At 39.7% G+C, this 22,045-nt stretch overlaps 1 protein-coding gene across 6 annotated transcripts in view; it reads left to right on the forward strand.

Moving 5' to 3' along the window:
* SPIC (Spi-C transcription factor) overlaps positions 1–22,045 on the forward strand; it is a 52,871-nt gene that overhangs the window by 12,347 nt on the left and 18,479 nt on the right. For 3 of the 6 annotated variants that reach the window (XM_067009972.1, XM_067009969.1, XM_067009971.1), the window contains one exon: positions 17,942–18,044. The exons of 1 other annotated variant lie outside the window; for it this stretch is intronic. The gene's annotated coding sequence lies outside the window, so the exon portion shown is untranslated. Of the gene's footprint in view, positions 1–6,768; positions 9,324–9,354; positions 11,186–17,941; positions 18,045–22,045 lie in introns of those variants that run through there. 2 more of the 6 variants (XR_010835884.1, XR_010835883.1) reach the window with 2 other exon arrangements.

Genomic DNA, 22,045 nt, shown 5'->3' on the forward strand with positions numbered 1-22,045 from the left:
ACCTCCCATGCCCTAAGCACACACGATGAGGCACTGCTATAGAGTCCCCTTAACCTCATGTGAACCCTATTGGTATACATGGAAAAAAGGGGGTTTTATTAATGGACATCAAAATTGATGTTATTGTTCTCCTTTACAGCTGAGGAAAGTGAGGTTAAGTACCACAGATGGAAAGAAGCAGGTCTGGGATGTTCAAACGGGACTGATATTAATTGATATTAAAGTCTTCTGTCCCTCCAACTCAAAATATACTTCTCAAATGAAAATGAATTCACTTTGCTTTGACAAGTACTAAAATGTATCTTAAGGCTGTTACCTGGCCGATTACTATTATTGAAAATAATACTCTAAATAGGTTCCATTATTACACTATTTTTAAATTTATTTTTTCTCTTAGTGACGTATACTTGCTGTACAATATTATATAAGTTACAGGTGTACAATATAGTGATTCACAATTTTTAAAGGTTATACTCCATTTATAGTTATAAAATATTGGCTATATTTCCCGTGTTGTACAATATATCCTTGTAGCTTATTTTATACCTAATAGTTTGTATCTCTTAAGCCCCTAGCCCTATGTTGCCCCTCCCCTCTTCTCTCTTCCCACTGGAAACCACTACTTTGTTCTCTATATCTGTGAGTCTGCTTCTTTTTTGTAATATTCACTAGTTTATTGTATTTTTTAGATTCCACATATAAGCGATATAAGTGATACAGTATTTGTCTTTCTCTGTCTATTTCACTTAGCATAATGCCCTCTGATCCATCCATGTTGCTACAAGTGACAAAATTCCATCTTTTTTATGGCTGAGTAGTATTCTATTGTATTTATGTATACCACAACTTTTTTTATCCATTTATCTGTTGATAGATACTTAGGTTTTATTTATTTTTATAAATGTTCGAATATGTATTATAAGTGATGATCTCTATTTGATATTGACTGAGGCAGCATAATATATTTCTTCAACAAATCTTTCTGCCAGATACTTTGATGGACTCTGGTGATAAAGTAGTGAAGCAAAGTTTATTTGAAATGAATACTGGATTGAGTTTGGGTTGGGGTCCTCAGTCCCCTCTCCCACCAGGGCGACTTTCATGTGTTTTATATATTGACATTCCTCGTGAGAGTCTTAACATAGAAACGAGTTCCACTGATTAAAAAAGAAAAAGCTGTGAAAATCACTGGGTCCCCAAAGTCCCCTCAGAATCCTAGATATGTGTATCATCATGGAGAAATGTGGGGTTTTTTTTCTTTTTTCCTTGGAAGAGTTACTTACAAGCTATATGTGGACATAATGTTTGAGACAACTCAACAATAATATGAAGTAAAGTAAATTACTTTGCTTGAATGAATGACAAAAACATATTTACTTTTAACAAAATATAGCATTTTCCCTCAAGGATACAGAACGTTAAAATTCCTTGCCTTCTCAAAAAAAAAAAACCCTCATATTTTATTGTTTCTGATATCTTAAACTTGCCTTGTCCTATCAGCATTTTTAAAGAACAGTCTAAATGCATTTTAATTGACTTCTCTCCTTTCAAAATGTCTGACAATCTTTTAAGCAATAAAGGAAGGAAATACCAAACTGGCAAGATGTGGGATGTGAAAATAATTCTATGGGCATGAGAAAACTGCTCCTATTATGTTAGCAAGTTTCGAGTCCTTTACAAAAAGAAGAACTGGCCTTTTAATACCAGCTTTGCTTAGTCATGTAATTTTCCTTAAAGTTATTTTGCAGTTATGTATTGGCTTTTTCGCTGGCATCAACGTGGGAATCGAAGTCACATGAATTGAAGCTTGTGCTAATTTTTTTGTCGTTTGCCTCTTTGACACCTATCTAGGGTATACAAGTGTTATGAAACTCATAGCAAAGACCTCCAGTCATTACGGGGGGGGGGGGGGGGGGGAGGGGTTATACCCTTACTTTTCTGACTTAAAATACTTTGTTTCTTTCTTTAGAATATATAAGACCACTATTTCACATTATTATAGTGTTTGGTACAAGGTAGTGAACTTCTTTGGTAATAAACATGCCAGGTACTCATTGTTGGCCCTTGGCAACATTGTGAGGTAGAGTTGTTATATCCCTGGATCCTTCATTGTGGGTGGTCTCTTCAGCCTGGCAGCCAGGGCCTTCCTAGAGCACAATACCTCTTCACACAGACTCACATCTGCATTTTCTGGCCACGTCCCTCAGGCTCCAGATCTTTCTGAGTTCTTTCCCTTCCTTATCCCTCAGTGACTTCCAGCTACCATAAGACATTCACACTGAAGCATTAGAAAAAAAGAACAGTGTTGTTCTCAAGTAAAAACTTTCATTGTTGTTCTAGGATTTTCTGAAGTTACAAATAATATGGGAATTCAGGTAGCTGGAGGGGGAAATATTTCCACCACCCTCAGATTTCTTCAGGGGTTTTTCAAATTCTACCCCTGGAGAGGGTCATCTTTGCTAAATGGATGTAAGCCTCCTGCCTTTGTCACTCAATGAAACTTGCTTACTCATATCTCACAAAGTTCCCCTGAAGATAATTGGTAAGCATTATTCCAAAGTTTCAGCAAAAACATTGAGGGAGGCTGACTAACACTACTGGATTTAAATTAGCAGTAAGAAAAGAAGTCACATTGCCTCATGTGCTAGCCAATGTTTCTGCTAAATTAGTTTTTTTTTTTCAATTAAAAAATGCTCACACAAACAAGGAAAAAAGAGGAATCCACACAAAAATATGGACTATGAGAGCTGGAAGGGACCTTCAGGATCAGTTAGGCCAATGTACCCATTTTACAGGGAAACTACTAGGCTATTAAGCCAAGTTTCCCAAGATCCCATTGCTAGTGGTAGATCTATTTCTCACTTTCAGACTTTCATAGCACTGTGGTCCTCTCCCTTCTTCATAGCCTAAGACTGGTTACACTTCTGCATTTGCCTGTGCCATTGTTTGATTATGGCCTGTCTCCCTGACTAGACTATTACCTTCATGAATACAGGAACTCTGCCTGGTTTTGCTTGCCACTGGCCAGGACAATCAGGCATGCAGTTAGTGCTCAAGAAATATTTGTTGAATGAGTATCAGTAAAAACACAGAATTAACTTTCATTAAAGATAGAATCAACAGTATATTTTAGTCTTTTGCATAATTATCAAATCGTTGTTTACACATTATGTGGACATGCTACTTTAATCAAGGAAATGTTAGATTCTACTATAGTAAAATATAACATCCATGGCTTAAGACAGAAAGATTTACTTTTTTTTTTTTTTACCATCTTAACCACTTTTATTTATTTATTTTTAACATCTTTATTTGAGTATAACTGTTTTACAATAGTGTGTTAGTTTCTCCTTTACAACAAAGTGAATCAGTTATACAGGCTTACTTCTTATTTATTTAAATTCAGTTTTCCACCTATGTGTTTCTTCCCTGTGAGTCTCCTTTACTATTCACACAACACTTAGGACACTTCTGGTCACCAAGAGGTTTTTTTCCCACACCAATTTAAATAGGCAGCCTATCTCCACCTTGTAGCTACTCCATCTGGAACATGCAGCCTTCAAGGTCACTGTGGCAGGGGAAGAGCACCAGCTTGTAAGGTCCTCAGCCCAGAAGTGGCACATGGCACTTTTACCTACAGTCCTGTGGCCAGAATTGATCACATGGCCCCTTCCCAATGGCAAAAGAAGTCAAGAAGTTTTTAGGGAGAGCTAGCTGTCTCCGCTTGCCATTGTATGGGTTAATTAAAATAATAACAATTACTAATTTTTTTGAGCACGTATTTTGTGCCAAGCCAAGAGCTAAGTGCTTTATTACATTTACTGCTTCCTTGAATCCTCATTACAGATGAACAAACTGCATACACTCTCATTATCAGTTTCCAAATGAGGAAACTAAGGGGTCTATTTGTTCAAGGTCACGATTGCTAAGTGGAATCAGGGATTTGAACCAATGTGTCAGGTACTGAAGCCTGTGCTCTCAGCCACTCTGACTAAATCCCACCTATGGGATTCACCAGAGTAAGATTTTGAAGAACAGAATGGTTTTTTTTTTTTTTTTTTTTTTTTTTTTTTTTTTTTTTTTTTTTGCGGTATGCGGGCCTCTCTCTGTTGTGGCCTCTCCCGTTGCGGAGCACAGGCTCCGGACGCGCAGGCCCAGCGGCCATGGCTCACGGGCTCAGCCGCTCCGCGGCATGTGGGATCTTCCCGGACCGGGGCACGAACCCGTATCCCCTGCATCGGCAGGCGGATTCTCAACCACTGCGCCACCAGGGAAGCCCCAGAATGGTTTTTAATAATACAAATAGAGGGGCTTCCCTGGTGGCGCAGCGGTTGAGAATCCGCCTGCTTATGCAGGGCACACGGGTTCGTGCCCCGGTCCGGGAAGATCCCACATGCAGCAGAGCGGCTGGGCCCGTGAGCCATGGCCGCTGAGCCTGTGCATCCGGAGCCTGTGCTCTGCAACGGGAGAGGCCACAACAGTGAGAGGCCCGCGTACCGCAAAAAATAATAATAATAATAATAATAATAATACAAATAGAGGATAAGAAAGAATTATAAAATCCATGTATATGATTATGTGTCCTCAATTTACGTACTCAAGAAGCATGTATTGTTAATATTGCCAATAGTGGAGAAAACTGAGGTCATTTGCATCCTGATAGGACACACTGAGAACACAATATGTGTAGCATTTCTGCCCAAAGTGCATGATCTGAATCTAATTGTGAGGAAACCAAATTAAGGGACAGTCTATGAAACAATTGGCCTTCAAAATGTCAATGCCATGAAGGACAAAGAAAATCTGAGGAATTTCTGCAGATTTAAAAGCTATGAAAGGGGACTTCCCTGGTGGCACAGTGGTTAACTATCGGCCTGCCAATGCAAGGGACACGGTTTTGAGCCCTGCTCCAGGAAGACCCCACATGCCGCGGGGCAACTAAGCCCGTGTGCCACAACTACTGAGCCTGTGCTCTAGAGCCCGCAAGCCACAACTACTGAGCCTGCGTACCACAACTACTGAAGCCCGTGCGCCTAGAGCCCGTGCTCCGCAACAAGAGAAGCCACCGCGATGAGAAACGTGTGCACTGCAATGAAGAGTAGCCCCCGCTCGCCACAGCTAGAGAAATCCTGCACACAGCAACGAAGACGCAATGCAGCCAAATAAATAAAATAAATTTAAATAAATAAATAAGTAAATAAAAGCTATGAAAACTAAAGAGAATTCTCACTAAAATGGAGTCAGGCGACCAGAAGGGGGACGTCTCTTGCACGTACCACTCCACATCAATACAGATTCCAATAGGAAGAGACACAACTTACATCTCTGTCAGGAAGTGACTACTTTACTACCACCAGCAGAAGGAAGAAAGATTTTCTCGTTGCCTGGCAAGAGCTCAGCCAATGAGAGACTATCATAACTCAGCCAATGAAAAGCCACTATACTTCTAACTCCCAGTTTCTTCCAGTGAACATGTTGTTTATAAAAGCCCCTCCCAACTTCCCCTTCTCCTCTACAAAATAGCTTCCCCTTCTTTGCTTTACCTAACTTGTATGTGGGTTCACCACAGATGCATGTCCAGAATTGCAATTCTTTGTTGTTCCTGAATAAACTCATTTTGCTGGTAAAATAACTGGCCGTTGTATCGTTTTAAGTTAACAGAGGACTAAGGAGAACAACCACAAAGTGCAATGTGTGATCTTGAATTGGATCCTGGAAGAGGGGGTCAAAATTGCTATAAGATATTCCGGGGGCAATTGATGAAATTCTAATATAAACAATATGTTAGGTGAGTATTACAGCTATAATACATTTCCCAAACCTTATAATTACACCATGGTTATTAAAAAGGAAAAAACTAAGTTTTCCACCTGTGTGTTTCTTCCCTGTGAGTCTCCTTTACTACTCACAAAAAACACTTCACTTCTGATGCTTCTGGTCACCAAGAGATTTTTTTCCCCCACACCAAGCAATTCTCTGTGACACCAGCTGGGTGTCCTGTAATTTAACTCAATTCTGAAACTGTTTATCTGGAGGTAACATCAGATTCCACAGGTTAAGGGTGCAGTTCCACAAGACTGCCCCCCACGCCCTGACCTGACATACTCACTCCGGACACCAGTTGCAAGCCCAGCTTACCATCTGTACTTCTGACCAACTGGCTGTAGCTGGGAGGTCCCAATGACCCCCTCCTTGGGTTCAATTAATTTGCAAGAGTGGCTCATAGAACTCAGGGAAAAATTACTTGTGTTTATTAGTTTATTAAAGGATATGATAATGGATAAAGATGAACAGCCAAATGAAGAACATAGAACAAAGCTCCGGGAGGATCCTGAATGTGGGAGCTACTGGCCCCATGGAGTTGGGGTGCGTCACCCTCCCAGTGTGGATGAGTTCACCTACGTGGAAGCTCTCCAAACCCCACACTATTGGGATTTTTTTTTTTTACTTTAAAAAATATATCATTTATTTATTTATTTTTGTCTGTGTTGGGTCTTAGCTGCAGCACACGGGATCTTTCATTGTGGTGTGCAGGCTTCTCTCTAGCTGTGGCACGGCTCAGTAGTTGCAGCACATGGACTTAGTTGCCCTGCGGCATGTGGGATCTTAGGTCCCCCAGGGATCGAACCTGCATACCCTGCCTTGGAAGGCGGATTCTTAACCACTGGACCACCAGGGAAGTCCCGCTGTTGGGATTTTATGGAGGCTTCCTCCCGGAGGCATGATCAATTATTAACTTCGTTTCTAATCCCTCTCCTTTTTCTGCAGGATGGAGAGTGCGGCTGAAAATTCCAAGCTTCTAATCGCGGCTTGGTCTTTCTTGTGACCAGCCTGCGTCTAGGAGCCATCCGGGAGCCCACCCAGAGTCACCTCAGTAGAACAAAAGATGTGCCTAGTGCCCTCTCTCATCACTTAGGAATTTACAAAAGTTGGCTCTGTATCAGGAACTGGGGGCAGAGACCAATATATGTTTTCTGTTATTTCACAGCTATATCAGAGTGTCCTTGTTTAAAGGACATAGATACTGAACTATTTAGACATAAGAGAGCATGATGTTTGTGGATTCATTAAAAATTTATGTATAGATAAAAAATAGAAAGATAAGCAAATGTAGCAAATCATTAACAATTGCTGAAGCTGTACTATTCTTGAAGCTCTTTAAAGTTTAAAATTATTTTAAAATACAAAGTTTTTAAAAAAGAAGCATTTATTGGTAGGTGCCAGGCACTGCTCTGGACACAGGACAGTACATTTTCGGCAAGGATGTGTACAGAATGCTATAAATATAATTTACTGTTGATGATATTGACTGGTAGAATCCAAGCTGTGACTGCCTTCCCTTACCATAAAGGTTTTTGATTCACTGGGCTTGATTTTCCAAGGAAAGTTATGGTTTCTCCCTCCTTAGAAGTTTTGAAGGAGGAAAAAAAATGAAGTTTCTGACTGAGGTGGTTGGCAGGGGACCTGAATTTTTTTGACTGTTTGTCCTATGGCCACATAAAAATTGAGGAGAAATGGAAATCCCATTTGAAAGTCAGGGCATTCTGGCAACAGAAATCCAAGGATCTGGTGGATGGTTGAGAATTAGGAAAAAATGCCCCTTCCATTCAAATCCATTCTCCCTCAGAGCATTAGTGCTCTAAGTCAATCTTTCAACAAAGACCACAGATGCTGGTGGTTTCTCATTCTCCCCTAAAGCATGGGGGGCATATAAACTGCCTGATAAAAACTTTAAGAACAAGCAAACAATCAACAACATTTCCAAAGCTCCTTTACACCAAGATCACAAGTTTCTAAATCACCAAGAACACTTCCATAGAAGACCTTTGGGAGAATGAAATTGTGTTTAAAAGGGACACAGATAGGTTATAAATCAGAATATTGCAAAAGCAGTGATTAGTTGTGAGAAAACAAAATCACTTATATACTAGGAGAAATTGAAGCATCAATATATGTTCCATTCCCCATGGACTTATTTTATCCAACTAGCCATCACCGATTTTGAAAGAGGATGAAAAGCTAACTTTCAAATTTCTCTTCTTCTGCAGGCATGTATATGACTAATACAAGAAATAAGGATTAAATGATTTAACATAGGCAAGGTGCTCAGAACAATGCCAGATGCATAGTACATTCTCAACTAATGATAATTTTTTAAAAGAGATAAAAATATTAGCTAAGCAGTGTTGAAATTGAGTCCCATTTAAACCATAGTTGCCTGGGAACAAGTAAGAACCCATTGCAAACTGTCCTAAGGACCTAGAACTTCATCCATTGCAGGAGGAATTTTGCCCTAGAGAGTCATGGATTTGGGAGTCTAGAAATGCTGGGATCAAACTAAAAGACATTTTTAATGCTTTGGTTCTCAGGTCTGACCCTTCCCATTTTCCTGGGGGATCCAAGATCCTCAGCAGCTGGCTATTTTGATGTTTGCCCAGAATAGAACAATGGTGGAAAAGGTCAACCCTAGCAGGGCAATGTCTGGGTTTGGTTCCAACATTTCCCGGAAGCATGACCTTGAGAATTTGTGTGCCTTGATTTCCTTCATTACATAATGGAGCTAATGATAGTATTCAAATGGGGGTGAGGTTATTGGGAGAATTAAATGAGCAAACATGTGGAAAATTCCTAGAACAGTGTGCATCTAACACATTACAAGTAATCAACAGATGTTAGCAAGCATTGTTATAGTTTACTTCTGCAGCAGCGACTAACTCTTCCAGTTTGCCCAGGGTTGCTTTGACCCTTCAGTTTCAAAATTGAAAGTCCCACATCCTGGGAGACCCTTCAGTCCCAGGCAAACAGGGACAGCTGGTCACCCTATGTACACCAGACTAGCTTTACCAACCCACTTTGGAAGGGCTGCTACAAAAATTGTGTTAGCAGACGTTGGCAGAGTCCGTTGGTTCAAAATGATTCTGAAGAGTGTGTTTTAAGGCTGCCTTTCCAATATTCCTCCTCTTTGTGGCTTTTCCTGATTCATTCCAGGCCCTCACCCCACATCCATGCTTAAAACTAAGCTCCCCGAACTTTTTTCCTGTGTCTCTTTCTCATGCATAACTAGTTGGACTGTTTCCTCATTCACCTCCTCTTGAGACTGTCAGGGTCCAAAGGGCAGAAGTCTTGTCCTGTTTCTACACATACAATCAACACTGGTGGGTTGAATGTAATTTTGCTTTCCCGGATTTGAATGGGAGGGTCTGGATTAATTTGCCTCTGCATAGTATTTCCATAAAGGTGAGGCTTTTTCCAGGTAGATAGTGCTATGTGACCTTGGCCAAGTTACTTAACCCCTCTGGGCCATATAATAAATAATGTCAGTGATGTTGTCATTGTTATTGTTATTCATATTAGGCATAGGAAAAATTGACTTTGGAAAATGGCAGAGCGAGGATTTCAACCCAAGGAGTCTGTCCCCAACCTTAAGGGTCTGAGCTCTGGACTTCCCTGGTGGCGCAGTGGATGAGAATCCGCCTGCCAATGCAGGGGACACGCGTTCAAGCCCTGGTCTGCAAAGATCCCACATGCCGCGGAGCAACTAAGCCCATGTGCCACAACCACTGAAGCCCGCTCGCCTAGAGCCCTTGCTCCACAACCAGAGAAGCCACCGCAATGAGAAGCACGCGCACCTCAACGAAGAGCAGCCCCCACTCACCGCAACTAGAGAAAGCCCGCACAGAGAAACAAAGACCCAATGCAGCCAAAAATAAATAATTTTTTTTTTTTTAAAGTCTGAGCTCTTAATGATTTTTCTTGATTTCTTAAGTTGAGAAAAAAGAAAGAGCAAAAATAGATGAGAAGACATACAGGAGGAAATGTAGTATGTTAATGACTTTGAATGAGTGCAGATACACAGAAGCAAGGTCAATAATTCACAGATTCAATTTTAGCTTTATCTTTTTTTAAGCATAAGAAAAATAGGGGAGGTATAATTTCTTTAATAGGTTTCTGTTTAAAGGAAGCAAAAATTCAGTCCAGAGACCTGCCTTTCTCTGTTACCCACTACCAGATGTTCATAAAGACATATTAAGTAAGATTTGATTTTCTACCAAAGCCAAACTGGGAATTGCAAAGACAGGATGAAAGAAAAAAAATTCTTTGAGACTGTTCTTCCTATCATAATTTTAAAATATCTTGGGTATATACTTATTTTCACACTGAGTTATATATGTCCTTAATATATTTAATCATTTGTTTTTCTTTTGTGCTTTTATAATTAATTTTTTTTTTGCTTTTGTAGTTAATTTGAACCATACATGTCTCCAGGTTTGTGGTAAACAAATATAGAAATATAGCTGAATTTTTTCTGAAAGTGATATAGTATTCATTGATAAAGTTCCTAAGAAAATGGAGGGATAGGGAGTTCCCTAGTGGTCTAGTGTGTAGGATACGGCACTTTCACTGCCATGGCCTGGGTTCAATCCCTGGTCAGGGAACTGAGATCCCACAAGCTGTGCAGTGTGGCCAAAAAAACAAAAATGAAAAAAAATGGAGGGATAAATATGGTTTCAACATATTAGCTCAAAACAAACAAAACAGCAACAACAAAAAAAGTCCTAATTGTACCCTCTTCACACTTCTGACATGTATGACGCTGGTTTGTTTGCCAGTATTAGCTTCTTTTTCACAAATGTACTTAGTTTAGAAAAACCCTCCTATTGATGTCACCTCAGTAAGTTGTGCTATTCAAAGAATTTGCCCATTTCATATAAATTTTAAATTATGGACATAAAGTTGTTCATTATATCTTCTGATTATTATTGGTTCAAATGTATACAGTTATGTAACCATCACCACAATCACAATATAGAACATTTCCATAATCCCCCTCCCCTCAAATTTTCCTTGTGCTCCTTTGCAGCCAGTCCCTTCGCCCAGTCTCCCCAACCCTAGACAGTTTTTGATCTGGACTCTGACACTGTCGTTTTGCCTGTTCTGGAATTTCATATAAATTGAATCTTAAAGTTTGTAGTTTTGGTGTCTGGATTCTTTCACTTAGCATAAAGCTTTTGAGATTTATCCATGGTGAACGTGTGTGTATCAATAATTTGTTCCTTTTTCTCCTGAGTAAAATTCCACTGGATGGCTCTACAGCAATTTGTTTATTCATTCATGAGTGATAGAAATTTGGGTTATTTCCAATTTGGGGCTATTATGAATAAAGCTGCAATGATCATTTTCATACAAGTGTTTGTGTCAACATGTTCTCATTTCTGTCAGGCAAATATCTAGGAGTGGAATGGTTGGATCATAACAGGAGGTGCATGTTCAACTTTATAAGAAACTAACAAATTACTTTCCAAATGGCTATACCATTTTACATTCCCATCAGCAATGTATGAGAGTTCCGATTGCCGCATATCCTTGCTAACATTTGGTAATTTTCAATCTTTTAAATTATAGCCATTCTAGTATACGTGTAGATGTAGCTCATTGTGGTTTTTAATTTGCATTTCTCCAATGACAGTGATGCTGATGAGCATGAGTTCAGGTTTATCGTTCATATATTTTCTTTAGTGAAACGTGTGTTCAAAAATTTTGTCCGCTTTTTAAACTTGGATTTTAGTCCTATTGTTGACTTTTAGAATTTTTTAATGTTCTAGCTACAAGACTTTTATCAGAAACAAGTTTTGCATATACATTCTCCCAGTTTGTGGCTTGGCTTTTAATTTTCTTCATGGGACTGTTTGAAGAGCCAAGGTTTAAATTTTGATGAAGTTCAATTTATCAATTCTTATTCTTTTAGGTTTTGTGTGTTTTGTGTCCTATTTTAGAAATTTTGGGACTTCCCTTGTGGTTCAGTGGTTAAGACTCCGTGCTTCCACTGCAGAGGGTGTGGGTTTGATCCCTGGTTAGGGAAGATCCCGCATGCCACACAGCACAGCCAAAAAAAAAAAAAAATTTGTTTTGCCTAACACAAGGGCATTAAATTTTTCTCTTATGCTTTCTTATTGAAGTTTTATAGTTTTACCTCTTCAAGTCTTTGAATCAACTAATCAACTAATTTCTGTATATGTTATGAGACAAAGATCAGGATTCACTTTTTTCCCATCTGGATATCAAATTGTTCCAGCTTCATTAAAAAAAAAATAATCGGGCTTCCCTGGTGGCGCAGTGGTTGAGTGTCCGCCTGCCGATGCAGGGGACATGGGTTCGAGCCCTGGTCCGGGAGGATCCCACGTGCCGCGGAGCGGCTGGGCCCGTGAGCCGTGGCCGCTGAGCCTGCGCGTCTGGAGCCTGTGCTCCTCAACAAGAGAGGCCGCGATAGTGAGAGGCCTGCGCACCGCGATGAAGAGTGGCCCCCGCTTGCCACACTGGAGAAAGCCCTAGCACAGAAACGAAGACCCAACACAGCCAAAAATAAATAAATAAATAAAAAATTTAAAAAAAAAAAAAAAAAAAAAAAAAAAAATAATCAACCATACAAGTGTAAGTCTGGTTTTGGACTCTCTATTCTGTTCCATTGATCTATACCTACTCTTATGCCAATATCACACTATGCTATTGATTACTGTAGTTTAATGATGCCTCTAACAAAAGTTCTTCTTTTGAAAAATTGTTTTCTTTTAGATTTTTTGGACTTCCATATAAATTATATAATCAGCTTGTCAATTTCTACAAGTCATGTGCTGAAATTTGGATTAGCATTGTCTAGACTCTATAATTAAATTTGAGAGATTTGATACCTTAACAATATTGTCTTCTAATCGATGAACCTTGTATAACTCTCCACTTATTTAGGTCCTCTTTAATTTCTCTCAAGAATGTCTTCAGTATTCAGGTCTTACACGTATTTACCCTTAAGTATTTTATGTTTTTAAAATGCTATTATAAATGATATAGTTTTTTATTATAAATCTATTTATTTATTTATTTTGGCTGCGTTGGGTCTTTGTTGCCATGCACAAGCTTTCTCTAGTTGAGGCGAGCGGGGACTATTCTTTGTTGTGGCGTGCGGTCTTCTCATTGCAGTAGCTTCTCTTGTTGTGGAGCAAGGCTCTAGAGCACAGTCTCAGTAGTTGTGGTGCACGGGCTTAGTTGCTCCATGGCATGTGGGATCTTCGTGGACCAGGGCTCAAACCCGTGTCCCCTGCACTGGCAGGCAGATTCTTAACTGCTGCGCCACCAGGGAAGTCCCTATAAATGATATTTTAAAATTTTTCATGTCCAATAGTTTCTTGTCAATATATAGAAATACAATTGATTTTGGTATATTAATCTCATATTCTGCAGCCTTGCTAAATTCATTTCCTAGTACCAGCAGTTTTTTAGTGGATTTCTTAAAATTGTATAAATAGCTGATCATATCATCACTTTTTTTTGGCCAAGATGCACAGCTTGTGGGATCATCATATTTCCTTCTGTGTGACATCATACCAAGGGAAGAGAGAGAAAACCAACACTTGTTCAATACTCCATCTCTGGGATGTGTGTTCTCAGTTGATCCAGAACAGCCAAGGAGACAGGTAGTTTGATAAACTTTACAGATGAGAAAACAAACCAATAGGTAAACCATTATTCAAATTCCCATAGCTATTACATGGTAAAGGACTTCCAAAGTTTATGCTCTTGCCCTACCCTCTGCTGCTTCTTTCACAATGCTTTTGAAGTTTAACTTTTCTAACTCATATTAAGTTCTATGACTCTTCGACTTTTTCTGCTAGATTTTAACTTTTGTCAACTTAACTGTTTAAAAGAGCTAAACTCTTCTGGAATATGAACAATATACTTGGGACAAGAGTAGTTCTGTTAAAAATATAACTTTTGAGCTTCCCTGGTGGCGCAGTGGTTGAGAGTCCGCCTGCTGATGCAAGGGACACGGGTTCGTGCCCTGGTGCGGAGTGGCTGGGCCCGTGAGCCATGGCTGCTGAGCCTGTGCATCCGGAGCCTGTGCTCCGCAGCGGGAGAGGCCACAACAGTGAGAGGCTCACGTACTGCAAAAAAAAAAAAAAAAAAATATATATATATATATATATATATATATATATATATATATAACTTTTAAAGGCAACTAACAGCCAGTTTTTAAAGGCAGACTTAAGGGTTTTTTTGTTTTTCTTTTGTTTTGTCAACATCTAAGAGGGTTTCTTTATTCGGTTGAGACTAGGTGTTAATGAAATAGTCTTACCTGTTTTCACAGTAACTTTTATTCCTAATTGTGAAAATTTTCTTATGGACAAGGGAAGAAAGTATATATTAAAAAGTGTTATATGATAAAATGCCAGCCTATAATTTTTAAGAGCTTTTATACTTTTTAAACTAGGTAATACAAATTGTAAAAAAGAAATTCAGAATACCAAAAAGTATATAGTGAAAAGTAAGTCTCCCATCTTTGGTACCCAAACTCTAGTTTTCCCCAGAGATGCTCATTTTTAACAATTTCCTATATATCCTTCCAGGATATTCCATGCATATGTAATAATATTTAATATATCCTTTAAAATATAAATTGAATTATCATATATACACTAGCATCTTGTACTTCTTATTTTATAATGTATCTTAGAGTTCCATATTGATATTTTAAAAATACCTCATTGTAATGGGTACACACATTCCATTAAAGAATATACCACAGAAGGGAATTCCCTGGCAGTCCAGTGGTTAGGACCCAGCACTTTCACAACTGTGGGCCTGGGGTTAGATCCTTGGTCGGGGAACTAAGATTCCCACAAGCCGCTCGGTGTGGCCAAAAAAAAAAAAAAAAAAAGGATATGCCGCAGAAACTATACATTGTTTTGCAAAGCCCAAAATATTTACTACCTGGCCTTTTACAGAGAAAGTTTGCTGGGTTCTGTTTTTGTTACTAAGTTTTAATTCAACAGTGAGTGATTAGAGAACATGGTCTCAGGGTTAAAAATTAATAACAGAAAATATATTGAAAGGACTTCCTTGGTGGTGCAGTGGTTAAGAATCCACCTGCCAATGCAGGGGACATGGGTATGATCCCCAGTCCAGGAAGATCCCACATGCCGTGGAGCAACTAAGCCCGCGTGCTGCAACTACTGAGCCCATGTGCCACAACTACTGAAGCCCATGTGCCTAAAGTCAGTGCTCAGCAACAAGTAAAGCCACCACAATGAGAAGCCAGTAGACCACAACAAAGAGTAGCCCCCACTCACTGCAACTAGAGAAAGCCCGCGTGCAGCAATGAAGACCCAACACAGCCAAAAATAAATAAATTTATTTTTTTAAAAAAATTAAAAGCCCTTGAGATATTGTATTTAGAAATTAAAAACATTAACTCCAGGGTATAAAAGAAATAATAATGAAAAGTTAATAAATAATTGGAACAGAATGATAGTAAAAGCCCTCTGCATCAAAACTTGTATAATAGAAAAAAAATGAAACAAAAGAAAAAATAATACTTGTGGGATAGAGCAAAAGTGCTACTTTTAGCCTTATGTGTTCATATTAGTTTAAAAAAAAAACACAAACAAACAAAAATTAAAGATATGTATCTCAAATAAGAGATTAGGAAAGGAACACCGAATAAATCCAAAGAGAATGAAAGAAAGGAGATAATATAGATGAGGATGAATAGAAGAAAAGAAGCATACAATAGAATCAACAAAGTCAAAATTTTTTGAAAAGGTCAACAGAATTATTTTGGTTTGTTGTATTTTATAGAATATAGAAGACATGAATGGATGTATTGAGTTCTTATTCTAGGTTATTGCATTTTTCAGTTCTAGAATTTCTATTTGGTTTTTCTTCACATCTGCCATGCCCCTAACCTCTGCTATTAACAAAAATAATAATTTCCAGTTCTCTGCTGAGATTTTCAATCTTGTGTTTTATCTCTTTAAACACTATCAAACATAATTATTTTAAAGCCTGTGGCTGACAACCCCAATATCAGAAGCCCGGGGGTGTGGCTACCTCTATTTTCTGTTGTTACTATTTATTTCCCTTCAAGTTACCTAATCTCCTTATGGGCTTAATGACTTTTTAATACCTGTGGGCATGATATTCGAAACACTGTAGAAGTAACCATGTAGAAGCCATTGTGTTATCTTCTATCTAAAAGTGCCACAGGGCATTTGCAACTTGGATTCCCTAAATCCAATTTTGGGGATTAAAATGATAGCTACAAACTGGGCTAAAATTCCAAGCAGGGTCATTTCACTTCCAGTTTTGACTTAATTGCAGTGTAGAGGCTTATGAGCTCTCAATCCAAAGATAGAGGGAAAACTTATGCCTGCCTCCGCCACCACAGCAAGCCACTCTGAATGTTTAATGGCATCAGAAGAGAAAGAAACAAGTGGGCAGCCTCAGTAGGCATATCAATTTTGTGCACACTCAAATCAATATCCCCGAAATAGTAATGTGACATTTAAGGCATTTAGAAGTGAGTTCTGAGTGCAAGAAAGGTGGAATAAAGATGACTTTCTTCTGGCCCCAAGCAACCAATATAATCCCAGTAATTAACTGTGACTCTCCTTCCTTCAAGAAGCTCTTGGCCCTAACCTGTCTTTCAGCCCTTGACCTGCTGTCTCACTGGCTGCTGAGCGGTTCACTTCCTCACCTTCTTCCAGTCTTTACACAAATGCTACCATCGTAATATGGCATAGCTGATGAGCCTATTTAAAAGGGGAACCTCTCCCCTTCCTGCTTCTCCTTACTCTACTTAGCTTTCTTTTTTACATAAACTACTTATTACCTACTATGCTATGTAATTTACTTAGTCATCGTGCCCTTGTTTATTATCTGTCTGCCCCTGCAGAAATGCTACAAAGACAGGAATCTTTGCTTTGTCCACTGATATATCCTGGCATCTAGAACAGCATCTATTTGAAGGAATAAATGAAGGCAGTTCTGAGACCACCATGGATACAAGAGGGAGTGTCTCAGAGGTCTCACTTCTCACCTCTAGCCCACATTTTATTAAACCTTTTTTCCCAACTACTTACAATCCTGTCCTCAAGAAGACCAGCAGCTTCTGGGAAGAACAACTGTCAGAAGTAAACACAATCTGAAACACACTAGGTAGTTACTAGCAAGTGTGCAAAGAAAAAGTGTTTAGGGAGTTCCCTGGTGGTCCAGTGGTTAGGACTCTGTGCTTTCACTGCTGGGGGCCCCGGTTCAATCTCTGGTTGAGGAACTGAGATCCTGCAAGCTGCGCAGCGAGGCCCCCCCCAAAAACCAAAAAACATGTCTACATTTGAGTAAAATTTCGACACAGATAATATTCAGTGATTGGAATACAGTAAACGGCAGACATTTCAAACACACCCGAAGTCTTTTTACTCATTAAGTTTCTTGTTAAAGAATCACTGAGGTGCGTGATTTCTATTCATATTGAGTGCTCTACGTTTACAAAGGTACCTGGCTCCCTGTGTTCATGTGATGTAGTTGGGGAACAGGAGGTAAATAAAAGATCTTGCTGAAAACCAGAAAAACAAACAAAACCAAAAACATTTCCCTTACCTCTGTGTATTTGTGGTCTTATTTTAGATTTAGATATTGTAGGTTGTCGTTCTTGGATCCTGCCTGCCTGGCTCACCCTTAATCTGGCTCTGCACTCACAATAAAGATGGTCTTAGAGATTCCTGCAGTATTCTAATACTCATGCGCTACCACGCCCTGCATCTATCACCACAATATCCATTCTTTTGCCCAGAAGCGGATTACCTCTCCTTCTGGATACATCTTGGATTGTTCTAGAATAGGCTGTACCTTCAGTAGCAGCCCTCTCGTCTGAATGACTCATTCTCCTTTTGAATATTCCTCCTTGCCCTTCTCTTTCAGGAGACTTTGAGGTTGGTTTTATTCTTGCTGTTTCACCTAATGGGAGCAAGATTTTCCCTTTTCCAAGTTCCTGGAGACTGTCACTTGGACCTCAACTGATAATGATCCTCTCAAATTCATGAACATTCTGGCACAGTAGCATCAGTACTGCAGATCTGACAGCTGAATCTTAACTTCCTCTTTTTCACAGAAACCTTGGGAATTCACACCATGAATGCAAAAGAAAAATAACCGAGCTCTTTGGTTTCTCATTAAACAAAATAAGATGCCTTACCAAATGTATTTAAAATCAGGTGGGTCTGCTTTTATATTTTTCCAAAGTAGCATGCCAAGAAACATGAATCTGGGGTTCATATGTGAGGTATTGTGTTATCTGATGGCAAAATTATTCCCATTTGAGTTTAGGGCTTCAAGTAAGAAATAACGCTAGGAATTGATTGGAGGCTGAGGTGAGGGGGACAGAACTGGTTTTCTAAATTTTATACATCTTTATTACTGCCATACATCTTTATTTCTGTCATAAATTTATAGATTATATTTAAATCATTCGGGAGTTTTAATAGAATTAAAAATGTAATTTGGGGAAATTCCCTGGTGGTCCAGTGGTTAAGACTCCACGCTTCCAATGCAGGGGGCACAGATTCGATCCCTGGTAAGGGAACTAAGATCCCACAAGCCACACAGCACGGCCAAAAAACTTTAAAAATTATAAAGCATTTTTTAAATTAAAAAAATAAAAATGTAATTTTATAACACCGACTGATGCGTGTTTTCATTGCCTAAAGCAAAATTGTTTCCTTAGGGTTTTCTTTTTTGGAATTTCATTTGCTTTGTTAGATAACCCCTTGTTCCCTTTGTCTATTGTTCACTATTTTAGTATGTTATTTGAAACACATAAAAGCATATATATGCTTTTACTTTAATGAAATGAACACCTATAAAACCATCCCCTGGTCCAAAAACTAAAACATTTTAAATAAATGGTGTGTTACTCCCTAGACCATCTCCCTGCTTGCCCCATCCTGGGAGTATTCACTGTCCTTAAGTTTATATTTATTATTCCTGGAAGTATTCACTGTCTTTAAGTTTATATTTATTATTCCTGGAAGTATTCACTGTCTTTAAGTTTGTGTTTATTATTCACTTGGTTTACACACACACCATATAAAGATAGATACATAGATACATAGGTGATAAATAGAAATAAAGGGAAGAAAAGCTGATTAAAAAGATATTGTTTAGTTGTTTATTTTTGAAACTTGTAAAAAATCCTGTCATATTTTAAGTGCTTTTCTGGGTTTTACTTTTTTCACTGAACTTTATGTGTTCAAGATTCTTCCGTGTTATTGCATTTTCACTTTTGTATAGTATTCCATTATGTGAACACACCTCAATTTATTCATTCTCTTGTCAGTGTGTATATATGTATATATCTATGTATTATTTATCTATCCTGTGTGTGTGTATATATATATATATATGTATATAGATTGAAAGAGAAAGAGAGAGATGAGTTGTTTGCAGAGCTTTTCCATTATTAACACGGCTGCTAACATCTTTCTACGTATATCCTGGCATTCATGTACAAAAGTATCTCTTGTGTATACTCCTAGTAACTAGTTATTTTCCTAAATGATTGTCCCAGTTTTTTGTTTTTTTTTTTTTGCGGTATGCGGGCCTCTCACTGTTGTGGCCTCTCCCGTTGCGGAGCACAGGCTCCGGACGCGCAGGCCTAGCGGCCATGGCTCACGGGCTTAGTTGCTCCGCGGCATGTGGGATCTTCCCGGGCCAGGGCACGAACCCGTGTCTCCTACATCGGCAGGCGGATTCTCAACCACTGCGCCACCAGGGAAGCCCGATTGTCCCAGTTTAGACTCCTACCAGTAATGTGAAGAATTCCCACTGATTCACATCTTCTTCATTAGTTGGTATTGTCAGACTTCTTAATTTTTGTTAATCTCAACCACAGCATTAAAAACAGAACAAAACCTTCTGTCAAAGTTGATGGATTTGCCGTGCTTCCCTGGTGGCCCAGTGGTTGAGAATCCGCCCGCCAATGCAGGGGACATGGGTTTGAGCCCTGGTCCGGGAAGATCCCACATGCCACGGAGCAACTAAGCCCGCGAGCCACAATTACTGAAGTCCACGCGCCTAGAGCCAGTGCTCTGCAACAAGAGAAGCCACCACAGTGAGAAGCCCGTGCACCACATCGAAGAGTAGCCCCCTCTTGCCGCAACTAGAGAAAGCCCAGCCGCGAAGACCTGATGCAGCCCCAAAAAAAAAAAAAAAAATTGACGGATCTGTTTCCAAACTGAAAGTCTTATAACATCTGGCCATGAGAAACTGGTTGTCCATATGGCAGCTCCCAATTACCCCCATGTCACCAGGTGGGAAGTAGCTGTCACAGCCCCTGCTACTCTTACTGGCAGCATCTTATTTGGTATACAGCATAATGTATACCAGTTAATACTTCAAAGTGACCTCAGCTATATCCGATCTGGGCGTTAGAGTCTCATGATATTTTGATAACACATGCACTTTTTTTCTTCCTTTATTTTCAAATAGATTTTTTTTAAAAAAACCCCAACAACAAAAATTTGACATGGAAAAGCAGTTGTGTAATGCTTTTCTGGTGTTTTTTAAAAACATTTTTTTCTTATTAAAAATAAACCTAGTTTTACATATTAGAACTATTTAAATTTGTATTTGTCCTCTGCTTGGCATATTAGCTTCCTAAGAAAATACAAACTTAAAAGTCACTTGGTGGGGACTCCCTGGCGGTCCATTGATTACGGGCCTCCTCACTTCCAGTGCAGGGGGCGCAGGTTCAATCCTTGGCTGGAGAACTAAGATCCCACATGCCACCCGGCGTGGCCAAAAAAAATTTTTTTGTGTGCATTAAAAGTTAGCTGGTATCTGCCAATATTCCCCAGAGACGATGTCTGAAAAGCTGAATTGAGAACAAGGAGATCCCAATTCTAAACCTAACACTCCCTCACTACTCACTCACTGAGTGACTCTGATCTCCCCGGGCATCAGTTTCCTCACTGGCCAAATGGGGATGACACCTGCCCTGCCAGCCTTACGGGCTGTTGTGAGAGTTCAGTGATCCAATGTACTCATTCACCCATCCAGCCTCCACTGAAGCCCTATGTTGTGTTATAGTGTTTTACCACCTGCTTTGGGAAAGCAAAAGACATGTAAGAACTGCTCCCTCCACCTGCCCTCCAAAGTTGGCAAAGTACTATAGCAAGAGATAACGCTGGAAATGATGGAATCTTATGAAAGTATAAGGTTATATGATCGTGGTGGTTATAATGAAGATAATAGGAGAGTTGTAAAAAACGAGCAAAAGGGCTTCCCTGGTGGCGCAGTGGCTGAGAGTCCGCCTGCCGATGCAGGGGACGCGGGTTCGTGGCCCGGTCCGGGAGGATCCCACGTGCCGCGGAGCGGCTGGGCCCGTGAGCCGTGGCCGCTGAGCCTGCGCGTCCGGAACATGTGCTCCGCAACCGGAGAGGCCACAACAGGGAGAGGCCCGCATATTGCAAAAAAAACAAAAAAACGAGCAAAACAGTACTGAGAACCCCTTGAAGAAAGTCTTTGAAAGGTTTCTCTCTTTTCTAACCATACCAAAGGCACTCTACAGATTTCTTTTAATGAGTATTTTCATTGCTAATTGTAGCTATCTGATAAAAGTTAAATACAGAGAAACTGTAAATGTCATGATGATTAGTAACTGGAACCAGAAACATCCCGGCTGTTATAGGCACACAGCTGTGACTGGGAATTCCATTAATGTGTCAGTTTCTCAAACTATTCTGAGCTCAGAGAATCCCCTCCCCACCCCGTCCCTATCAGTTCCCTACCCAGTTAACTTCTGTAGGAATGGGATGCCGCTTCTCTATAATGAAAGATATCTGCCCTGCTAACCGATTTTGTTAAAACATAGGGAATTGCCACTCACAAATCGCTAGGAGAAAAAAAAAATCCTAGCCAAAAGGGCCTGGAGATGAAGCAGAATCACTTGCAAGACTGTCTTCTTAGTGAACTAGAAAGTGAAAATATGCATGATGACCCCAGTAAGAGGGAGGAGACATTCCTCTTCCCTTTCCCAGGCCAGTGAATGGTTTAGGTTCAGAAGCGTCTGAGGCTGGAAGGGCTGAAGTGGAGAGGCGTACTTGCTCTTGGGGTTCCAGATAAAGATGTATAAAAATTTCACAATGGGTTAGCTCACCTCTGCCTGCCTAGAATGCAGTCAGGTACACCAGTAGGTTGTCAGAACTTAGCTATTTTA

Source organism: Kogia breviceps, chromosome 12 (assembly GCF_026419965.1).
Source record: "Kogia breviceps isolate mKogBre1 chromosome 12, mKogBre1 haplotype 1, whole genome shotgun sequence".
Lineage (NCBI taxonomy): Eukaryota > Metazoa > Chordata > Mammalia > Artiodactyla > Physeteridae > Kogia > Kogia breviceps.